This window comes from Olea europaea, chromosome 18 (genome assembly GCF_002742605.1).
Source record: "Olea europaea var. sylvestris chromosome 18, O_europaea_v1, whole genome shotgun sequence".
Lineage (NCBI taxonomy): Eukaryota > Viridiplantae > Streptophyta > Magnoliopsida > Lamiales > Oleaceae > Olea > Olea europaea.
In genome coordinates this window covers 26,830,152-26,841,781 of record NC_036254.1, presented here as the reverse complement: position 1 = coordinate 26,841,781, position 11,630 = coordinate 26,830,152, and positions in this window count along the sequence as shown.

Genomic DNA, 11,630 nt, shown 5'->3' with positions numbered 1-11,630 from the left:
TTTAAAATTTTGTTTATGAATACATTCTTTGTGTTGGTGTAATGGGATGAATCTTGAAGGAATTTTCCTAGGTTCAATTTATGGTTCACTAGATATATTTTTGTGAATTCTCTATGAGTTTTGTTGAATCTTTAATGGAATTTGAGCTTTCAGTGTTTGGATTGAATAACTATAACTGATAAGTTACGGATTTTCTTTTCATTTTATGTAATGTTTTTTCAACAATAATGTTCTCTTTGTTTATTTACTTTTCATATCTTTATGATTACATTCTTTTGTTGCATTTGGATGAATATTGGAGGATCTTTTGCGGCTCTTGTTCTTCAGATGATGATCAATTTTGTATTTCACTGGATTTGAATATGTGAATTCTTTGTGGGTTCATTTTTCAATGTAATTTGAGTTTCAGTGTTTGGATTGAATAATTATAACTGATAAGTTACGGGTTTTCTTTTCATTTTATGTATTGTTTTTTCAACAATTATGTTTCTCATTGTGATTATGTTCTCTTTGTTTATTTACATTCCATTTCTTTATGATTACATTCTTTTGTTGCACTGGATGAATTATTGGAGGATCTTTTGTTGCTCTTTGTTCTGAAGATGATAGTCAATTTTGTGTGTCGCTAGATTCGAATCTGTGAATTCTTTGTGGGTTCATTTTTTTTTATGTAATTTGTGCTTTTTGTGCAGTTTGTGGTTCCTTTTTTATTCTGTGAATGTTTATTTTAGAAATTATGTTCCTAGAGTGAAAATGTTCTCTTCATTTCTATAATTACATTTTCCCATGTAAGTTGTGCTTTTTGTGCAGTTTGTGGTCCCTTTTTTATTCTATGAATGGTTATTTTAGAAATTATGTTCCTAGAGTGACAATGTTCTCTACGTTTTTATAATTCCGTTATCTTTATGATTTTATTCTTTTTTTTATTGCATTTGGATGAATTTTTAAGTATCTTTTCTCGATTTTGCTATTTGAAGCGATTATCAACATTGGCTTTATTGGATTTCTTTAGATTTTTTGTGAGTTGATCTTCAATTTAATCTGTGCTTTTATATTATGTACGTGGTTTCTTTTGTTCAAGGGAAAGAACTTGTTTCCACACTCAAATTGGGGAAGGAAGAGTGTCTGGAACAAGGAGATCAACCAGAACTGAATTCCTTTTGCTGTTTATGCTTATTTCAAAATTGTGCTTCCTTAATCTCTGGATCTTTTCTGTTTACCATATCATTCTTCTTGATTTCTCTACATTTCTTCTACATTTGCTTTGTGATTTAGGTTGGGCTTTGATGGAGAGATCTTCTACCGTTACATTTTTCCATTTTATAATTATGTTTGCAAAGTTCTGTTTGTTGCTGTAATTTCAAGTTTACAATTACTTTCTTTGTTAGGATGAATCTAGAATGATTTTTTTGGGTTCTGTTCTTTGGTCTAAGTGATGATCAACTTCTAGTGTTGGTGGGACTGAGGAGGCTTTCTCTTATCATCATGAATTTATAAGCTTCCAATATTGGTAGAGCTAAGAAGAGTTACATCTGATTTGTTTTGTAAATCCTTTGTTGGAATATCATTAGGAAGAGAGAGGTATATCAGATAACGATTCTAAGAAGGGATCCAGATTTTTTTACATGATGGATACTTTCTTAATCTCTTGATCTTTTCTATTTACCTCATCATTCTTCTTAATTTTTCTACATTTGGTTTGTCATTTAGGTTGGGCTTTGATCGAGTGAGCATCGACCATTACAGTTTTCCATTTTATGCATGGTTCATCCACAGTTCTGTCTGTTTCTGTAATTTCATGTTTATAATTACTTTCTTTGTTAGGATGAATCTAGAATTATCTTTTTTGGGTTTTATTGTTTGGTCTAACTAATGATTAGCTTCATATTGTTGGTGGGACTGAGAAGGGTTTTTCTTATCAACATGAACTGCTCAGCTTCCAATGTCAGTTGTGTTGAGAACAGTTTCATTGGATGTTGTGAATACTTTGTGGGTTTTTGATGATTTTTGACGAATTTTTCAATTTTGTGATTATTTTGAGATTCATAGTTATCAATTTTTATTTTTTATTTTTTGCTTCAATCAAATCTTTAATATCAGCAAGAGAAATTTGATCGGTGGCACTGAGACATGAATTGATCCAAAGGAGTGAGTGGTTCAGGGTATCCAATGTTCTTTGAGCCAATCTAGCTATTTTTTTCATGTTGTTTTAAGTTATAATTTTATTCATGCTATTAGCTTAGTTTATTGTTGAGCTAATCCAATTATTAATAACATGATTTTTCGAATATTTAGATTTTTTGCAGGTTTCCATTAATCTACAAAATCATTTATGCAGAACTCTAATTCTGCTTTCAAGCCTTGTATTGATTCCAATATCCTTTCCTTTTCAGCACACTTTGGACCTAATAATAATAATACACTCAGGCCTGGCCCTAGGCCAAAGATGCCTTAAATATTTGAGGGTTTTAAAAATAAACCATTTATTTTTGGTTCTTGTAGGAAGTGAAAGTAAATCTTGTTATTATAGATTAATTGTATGACTGGAATGATAGGCGACTATTTGCTCAAGAATATAAAGGTATTTTTCTTGGTTTCTTCCTTTTGCTTTATTTTTTTACTCACACTCATTTACCAAAATAGATTGATTTACTTTCCTGAAAAATATTCTCATCCCAATTTTCCTAATCGGGGCTGAAGTTTTGTGGGATTAATATGAAACTCTTGCCTTTCATTTCAGATCAATGAGAATCACGTACATATCCAAAATAATCTTTTATAATCACGTTTATAAAAGAATGTATTAGACAGTTTTAAAGAAGAAACAACCACCACAAGTCTATAACACCATATTGGAGATGCTGCCAAAGGGGGAAAAATCCAGTTTACTTAACCTTTTAAATTACTCCTAAAATGCTCTTAGCTCCAAGCATTTTTCTTGACCTCGATTTATAGTGCTAATTAAACAATAAAAAGACATTAAAATTGTTTATAGTGTTTTACAGTTTTGTCCAAACTAACATGAGCCTAAATTATCATAGTAAACTCGTGGGGCTTTTCTTGTTTATGACAGGAATCTTCTTCATCTTTGAGAAACATACTAGTTGTCCTCGAGCACGTTTCCTAAGGATCAATAGGTAAGAATTTTTACATTTTACTAAGCCAATGTATTCTGTGTTGAACTGCCTTAATCTAGAAATTAGATAGAATATGCTTCAAAGATTATATACTTTCTCTTGAAACCCATAAAATCTAGGTTGCATTATTATTTTTTATCGCGCCGAAAATTTCCCTTCTCGAGTGTTAGAATTGACTAGCATCTAATCATTCAATTAGTAGCCAATTAATTGAAAGCATTACTACATCAACCACACAAATAAATGGAATTGGAAAATTTAATCGAAATAATTAAAACAAAATCAAATTATATTTTCAAATTTTGGCTATTATTTAGTTCATGATACATGAAATGTATTCAATTTATAAAGAATCATGAAGAGAAGAAAAATAAAAACTATTCTTTTTGGATGGTTGAATCAATCTTCTAATTGAATCAATCCTCTTATTGATTTCTTAAATCTCGCCCCTTTGAATATCACTTAGGGTGTGTTTGATTACATTTATTTTTCATGGAAAATATCAGTTTTCCACCAAAATTCCTACTTAGAGTGTTTGATTGCTATTTTTTTCCATGGAAAATATTTTTCAACTTTTGAAAATATGCCTAATTTTCCTTGTTTTTAAGGAAAACATTTTCCTTGGGTAGAGGTGGTTTTTATTTTTCACAAAAGATGGAAAATATTTTCTTTTCTATGTGATATTTTACATGTCAATCAAACACACTCTTATAGTATCTTGAAGTCTTGACATGGTTTGCAAATGATGCTGCCTTCGTGTTCTTGAAAATGTGCCAGCGTCCTTGAAATAGCCTGACACGTCATGTGCATACGTCCCTGACATGACCTTGTGGCTGAATGTGCATGCATCTCTTACATGGCCTGCACACAGTCAGCCTTTGTATGTCGCATGTACCTGTGTCCTTCATGGTCTGCACACGGTGCTACTTTTTGTGCCTGCGTCCTTGACATGGCCTGGGCACCAACCTTCATGAGCCTAAAGTGCAAGGGACATAAAGGCAGTACCGTTGCAGGCCACCCAGGGACATAGGCACATTTTCAAACATTCTCAGGCACAAGAAAGCAACACCTTTTTTTAAGACATCTTAGATACTTTCAGGGACACGTAGGCAACACGGTGTGTAGACTGTGTCCCAGACACAAGCATTCTCAGGCACACGATGGCAGTACTATGCAGTCCAAAGGCACCCTATGCAGTCCATGTCACGGATGCAGGCACATTCAGACACCCGAAGTCTACACCGTGTACAACCTATGTCAGGATGCAGGCTCATTTTCAGGTACAAAAGATAGCATAATTTGCAGGACTTTCAGGGACACATGCAAGAGCATTTTTAGGCACACGAAGCCATCCTAATGTGTAGGTCATGTCATGGATGTAGGTACATGAAGGCAGCACCGTTTACAGGCCATGTCAGAGACATAGGCATACAAAAGTAGCAACGTATATCATGCAATTTAGGGACGCAAGCACATTGTGTAGGTTGTTACAGTGACGCATGCACACGAGGTTTGTGAAGGCAACACGATGTGCGTCCATGTTAGGTTTTGAAATAAAATTCATGAATAAATTTAAAGCATTAAATTCTTGAATAAAATCAACATGCGTTTAAAGAACTATAATCTTTAATAAAAGAACTAAAGGGTTATACATAGATTATATTGTTCACCCTAGCTATGAATTTAGAAGAATAAGAGTATAGAGTTCATAACCAGGTTTTGAAATCTTGATCATGAAAATAATTGGATCTTGCATCAAGAGTCTACGAGTAGCTCAAAAGTCTTTAAACCCTAGCTTTTACTTTTTGATCTTAATGATTATGTGTATTTCTCTTCCCCAAATTGTGTGGAACGCTTCTTGCCCGATTGAATTCTCTTCCAAACTTGATCTCAACATTGGTATTTATGTCATTGGAAGAGTTTGTCTGAAATTAGGCTTTTAAAAGATAAATCAAACTTGGAATACCTTAATTGTATGTGGGGGTGGTGCCTAGGCCCTGAGCATTGACTTTCGAGAAAAAATTCATCAATGTGGCACCTAGGCGCTAAGGGATAGTACCTACTACCTAGGAGCTGCTGTCAACTTCGGTTGCACTGCACAGTGTTCAATCTTTTTTTTTTTTTATAGATTTTTCTCCCGATATCCGATTGAGACGATTCAAAGTGCATTAGAAAGCTAATTCAAAGGATACAACTTTACTTCAGATATCATTTTCCAATTTGAATGTTTAATATGAGATTAAAAATTTAGATCGTCACTTTTTTGGTTGAAAATTGATGTTCATGATCATACTTAGACTATATTTCATGCCTTCGACTTTTTATCCCTAGCACTCTCGAATCTTCAGAGTGAAATCCGACACAACTTTTGAATATTTGCACTTTAGTGCCTGAACTTTGGATCTCTTACAATTTAGCCCTTTTGCTAATTTTCACTTCTTTCTTTCAATTCCACTTTCATTCATCAAGTTTCACCTAATAAACAAAATGTAAAATAAATCAGGCTATAATTGTTCAAAAGAACAATTAAATGTCTATATTTTATTGTCCAAATAAGTATACAAAATATACCTATCAATTTACTACTCATTACTTTCTCCAGTTTGGTTAAATTTTACTAATTGCAATTCAACTATCAACAAATAAGGATGACTCTTATTTTTGATTGCTTCAACTTTCATGAATCAACCAAGTTACTAACAAGTGTTCGGAGCTTAGTCAATGGATGTGGTGCATCTTCTATTTTAATTAATCTTATGTGCGGATGTCTCTAAATGACTTTCTAATGACTTCTGAGTGAGCTTTAGGCCAATAACTCCAAAGTTAAATGACTTTAGGGCATTAGATTTTAAACTCTTGTAGGCTTAATCACTCGATTCATAAAGGTTACTAAGAAACGTTCCAGAATGAGATTGTTATAGTTGGGATCTTTAGTAGTAAATAGAGCAATGGCCTTTATTAAATACTCATTCTCTAAAATCGACCACTCTATTGGTCTAAGACAGTCCACACAAAATTTAGCATACATAGAATTCACATTTATCTCTAGATTTCCCTACAACTGCTCAACCAGCCAAATATCATAGATTTGGTTCAAGAATATAATAATATTTAGTGGTTGTTTGGATATAGCATCTAAGTTCTCTATTTCAACCTATAAATATAGATTAACTTATTCATGTACAACGCTACAATCAATCTATGTGCATAGGTATCTCACGTTCCACATGAATAAGCAAAACATTAACTAAGACATAACTTATCCACGATTCATAAACCAACACATGTTTTCCATTATATACATCAATGCCAAAGCTGTCGTTATCATACAAGCATGCAATAACAATTTTTTTTTTTTTAAACAACGCACAAATCACATACAAGAAATAAGGCAATTAGACAATTTATATTTCATGCCCCAAACTTAAGCTAAACATTGTCTCCAATATGAAATTAAAGAAAATGGAGGAGAAAAATCTTGAGTTGCCTCCCAAGAAGCACTTCTTTAATGTCATTAGCTTGACATTGATATCTTATCAGGTGGCACTTCTCTCATGTTTCCAAACTTACTCTACTTCAATGTAGTTACAAGGATTAGGAGGTGCTTCAACGTCGATATAGTCTTCAAAACTTCTTTTGATTTGATAACGTTGGGTTCGAATTCTTGGGTTGTAAGATGAAATCCACCCACTTCCTTGGTTTGGTTGTCATGTACTGCATCAATTGATTGGACCAGATTGGACCATGTGGCAAGTGCTGACTTTTGGGAGGCTTTCTTCGCTTGATAGATGTTGAATACTATTTGTTCTTCATTACCCACAATGTCAATGTTCCTCCTTGTACATTAATCAATGCTCTTCCAGAGGCCGACCAAGAATCAATGATAATTCTTGATCTTCTTCCATATCTAACACCACAAAGTCTACCGAAAAGATGAACTTGTTTACTTTCACCAATCCATCTTCCATAATCCCAATTTATTGAATAAGAATAGTTGTAATTGATTTATTTTAGCTCCTAGATCACATTGCCTTATCAAAGTAGACTTACCAATTGTGCATGTAATTGTAAAACTGCCTGGGTCCTTCAATTTTCCAGGGAGCTTCTTTTGGAGAATTTTGTTGTACTCCTCTGTCAATTTCATTGTCTCAAATTCCTCCAACTTCCTCTTCTTTGACATCACTTCCTTCAAGAACTTGCATAATTTGGCATTTGTGGCAAGGCAGGTCAAAAGGAATGTTGACATGGATTTTCTTAAAGACTTCTAGGAATTGTAATCTAGTCATCAAATTTCTTCCTCAATCTTCTGTTCTTCAACCATCTTATCTTCAATATGTTTGGGATCTAAAGTAGGCATCACAATCTATTTAGGCTTGCTCTCTTCAACTTCTTTTCCACTTTCAATGTGATTACAACAATTCTCCATTGGGTTGACCTTGGTGTCATTGGGAAACTTCCCTTGCTGTTGAGATAGTTGCTAGCTGACCAATTCGTACTACTAGATTCTTTACTGTGGCTCATGTGAGTTTCGATGTTGTCAAGTCTTGACCTTGTTTCACCTCACCCTAGCCTCTGAAATATCCTCAAGTGATGGCTTTCCAAGAAGCCTAATTATTGAACCTAGGCAATAGTTATTTATAGAGAGTTTCCTTTTTGGTTGAAGTTTCAGCCATTCACAAACTGAACTTGCTAATTCTCTATCTCAGTCTCCTAGTATGAAGTAAAAATAGCCATAATAGAATCCAATTTTTGTTTAATTTCTTGTGAAGTTAATGCAACTATGTTGTTTTTGGAGTGATGACATCTAAGCTGCAAGGGTACCGGGATCCACTTTTATCTTTGCACTTGAACTCTCATTTGGTCATTGGTAGCTATTTCATCCAGCAAGGAGTAAGCAACATTTGCGGTCTTGGACATCAAAGTACCTCATTAGGCAACATCAACCTCTGTCTTTGTCTGACCATCAACCCGTTATAGAAGACTTCAATTTGCATGCTAAGGGCATCTTGTAAAAAGATCTTTGAATCTCTCCCAGGCCTCATAGAATGGTTCTAAGTCTATTTGGAAACTTGTTAATTTCACTCTGCAATCTTGGCTTTAGTTCGAAGTTATTTGTAGCTACTGCTTGGCATGTGATCCCGGAGTAGTTGTCATTGACAACTGGGCATAATCCCTTATAGCTTACTATTGATTGCATGTGCTTCTGATTCTGCCATTTTTCACATTCATGTAAGTAAGCCCCTTAGAAAATGGAAAATGCATTCTGATTCAAGATCAATTGGAAGATTCCTCGATTTTCGCATAAAACGGAACCAAGCAAACAAGAGCTACTCGGTAATAATAAATCAAATATATCAATCTTCAACAACGGCGTCAAAAACTTGTTATGGAATCTATATACCGCAAATATATGATGTCAAGTTTTTTAATATAATATCAAGTACGATGTCGAAACCACATGGATTGAATAATAATTTTATACTAAGTACTAAATGAATAGCACTTATTCTATCTAGAAAATTGAATTATAAGATCAATGGTTTTAAACTAATCTAATGATGAATGTGATGACGAATTCAACAAATTAATGCAAGTTAGAAATTACAAAATGAGAAACTGGGGTTATGATTCTCAGTTATATAATTATTTTTAATCAATTTTTCAAGGTTTATAAGCTAATATACCTAATGTAATTTTTGTTCCCACTCTCAAGTGTCGAGTAATAGCTATTCCTATATTTCTATTTCAATATATCTCTATTTCGAATTAAAATTTTGAAATTATCAAGTTCATGGTTCTTAAGTGGAACATGCCTTCAAATGAATTACTTTATCTCGAAACTTACAATTTCCCAGGTTGTGTTATTCTGATCATCCCTAAATTTCTCTTGCTCGAGTGTCGAAAATCGACTAGAATCAAATCATTCTAGTGGCCAATTAATTGAAAGCATTAAACAACAAAACTGAAAAATGTCATAGAAAAAACTAAAATAAATCAAATCATATCATCAATTTTGGCTAATCAAACCCTAGACAAATTATTTAGTTCACGATATGAGACATGAAATATAAAACTATTTTTTCATTGGTTGAATCAATCTTTTTTTTTTGTCTTCTTCTTGTTTTCTTGAACTTTGCAACGGCCTTGGAATCACCGAATTGAGCCAAGAAAAGAGTCAAAAAAATCTAAGAGCATATTCGAGGGATACATTGTAGAGTTCAAATTGAAGTGCACATCAAGAAGAATTCTAACTGAAATGCTATTGAGGATTCCTATTCAAGTTTAATTAACAAATTCTAATTAAAGTTCTATTTTGAAGCCTATTGAGAATTAAAATTTGTGTTGGAATTGATGAGATCAAATAATTACACTTTTGGCATTTTATTTCGTCTATAATTCTACGTCTGGGGATGGATTTTTCCCTATAAATACTAGACTCTTTTTCTAGATTTGTGAAGCTTTACTAATGTAGTTGTATTCTCTCCATATTGTTATTGAATAAAACATCGATTTCTCTGCTTAACTCTCTTTTGTTTCTTTACTTTAATTTTGTTCTATTGGTTGTGATTTTAAATATTTCATATTACACCATTGAATCTCAATTCTCGAATAGTTGGTTTCAGAGTTGTTTTGCCTTGAACAAGTGGTATCAGAGCTAGGCTGCAAGTTCTTCATGATTTGATTGAGATTTTTTTAGAGATAGCTACTTTAAAATATGATGTTTCGTTGCTGGATCACAAGACGGGATTTTTTCTATGGCAAGTGAAGATGGGAACTATTTTCACGCAAATGGATTTAGATGATGCATTGCTGGATTTTGATAAAATGCCAACTGATTGGACAACGAAATAATAGGAAGGCTCTATCGGAGATTCATATTCTTCTCTCCAATAACATTCTGCAGGATATCTTGAAGGAGAAGACAGCGACAACTTTGTGATTAAAACTGGAGCAGTTGTACATGATGAAAAGCCTTCAAAGCAACATGCATCTTAAGCAAAGGCTGTATTACCATTGCATGGCAAAAGAAGGATCGCCAGAAGACTACATTGCTATGTTCAAAGAAATCGTTGCAGATTTAGAGACATTAGATGTTAAGTATGATGAGGAGAATATGGCCTTGACCTGTTGTGTTCGCTGCCTGCCTCTTATTCATCATTTCAAGACACGATATTGTATAGTCGTGACACGCTTACCATTGGAAAAACTCATGATACTTTATACTGAAAGGAGAAGATGAAGCATCTGGTTGGAGCAGCATCTAAGAATGAGGAAGCTCTAGTATCTCATAGTGGTCGATGGAGGGACAGATCGAAGGTAAACTACATCAATTTGTATTTGCTTCTACTACAAAAGGAAAGGATATGTTCGGAAGGGTTGCGATAAATTGTAGGCTAAAGGTGATTTAGCTATAAATCATGGGATGCAATCATTAACTTCAGATGAGGCCAATGTAGTTGAGGATCTTTTGGATGGTGGTGATGTGATGATGACCGTAGTATCTGACATGGAGTCTAAGCCTGACGAGTAATGGATTCTTGATTCAGCATGTTCACACCATATGTGTTCCAATCAGGACTTGTTTCAGACATATGAGGCGGTAAAGCAAGGTAGAGTTGTTAGGAAAAACAACCAATCTTGTCAGATTGCTGAAATCAGTCGAGTCAGATTGAAGTTGCAGGATGGGACATTTAAAACACTTGGCCAGGTTCGACATGTTCCAGATCTGAAGAAGAATCTCATCTCGCCGAGTACCCTATATTCAAAAGGGTATAAATTCTTTGGTGGAGGTGGAGTCTTAAAAGTCCAAAGGGGTGTTTGAATTGTTCTGGAAGGATGGAAGAAGTCTTAGTTATACATCTTGGAGGGGAGCGCAGAACCAGTTAAGAGATATCTGGACAAGATTAATATCGTGGTGGAAATTCCATTTGGTACAATTTAGGATATTGTTTAGGGGAGCGTTGATAATTCTGCTTTGCCACCAATTTCAGTGGATACACTATGTTCAGTTGCTAGGGTTGGATCTATTGAGCGTAGATACGATGGTGTCGGTGATGTCTGTAATGTTTTCGAGATCGTTGAAGGTGACAGTTCTAGCAAGGGGCCTTCTGATCATGCATTTTATGTGGTTTCTGCTACAGGGTGTGCTTCAACCCTGTTTGATCAACAGTAATTCCTAGGTAGAATTTTGGGAACCGGGGAGTAGGGTTCAAGTGTCACTTGTGGACGCCGTGCAGATAAAGATGTTTTTGTGGAATGGAGAGTTTTGGTTCTAGTTGAAGAGTTCAGTTTATTTCGTTACAATCGAATTTATTTTTCCCGGTGGAAGGTTCGTTACAGTGAATTCGTGTCAAGATGGAGAATGTTAGAATTTGGGTGTGACTCGAATTCCTTATTGAAATACCTGTATAGTTCTAATTGAAGTGCACGTCAAGGGGAATTCCAACTGAAATGCTATTGAGGAATTCTATTCAAGTTTAATTGACAAATTTT